Raw genomic sequence first — 558 nt, 5'->3', positions numbered from 1 at the left:
GGGCCTGCTAGCTGTGATACAGGAGACAATTAACATTCCGAATGGGTGCGAATGATTGGGGTGAAAATTGGGCTGCCCCTGTTGAGCCCAGTGCCGACAGGACACAAACACGTGAAGGAGGAAGGGTGAATAATCATCGAAATGAAGGTTAGAGCTTCTTTTCTGAAGTTGTTCGTCTCCATTTTGAGTCTTGAACGGTATAAAGTGCAGAAGTGAAAATTGAGCTGTTTCTCCAGCTGCTCGAAGAGATGTTGAATTGCACAGCGTCTTCAAAGTACCTGAGACCATTAATCTCCTGTGGTTGTGTGATGGCATGATATGAAATCCGGAGTGGGGACTCGCATCCAAGTCATAATCTTACACATCATTGATTCGTCAAGATGAGCTCGTGTTTGGAGCCCGGTTTCATTATACCCATTAATGGTCACATCATTTCTCATTGGTGCAGAAGACAAGACTTCATTTCACAGTGTGTGCGCATCAAAATCTAACTGTTGATGGAAATAAGCACGTGGCTGTGTACAAACCGTTTCTGAGGAGCGAGCTGTTACTGAAATC

Source organism: Chiloscyllium plagiosum, unplaced genomic scaffold (assembly GCF_037043375.1).
Source record: "Chiloscyllium plagiosum isolate Xiang-an unplaced genomic scaffold, Cpla_swu_hap1 HiC_scaffold_27, whole genome shotgun sequence".
NCBI lineage: Eukaryota > Metazoa > Chordata > Chondrichthyes > Orectolobiformes > Hemiscylliidae > Chiloscyllium > Chiloscyllium plagiosum.
This window is presented reverse-complemented; position numbering follows the sequence as displayed.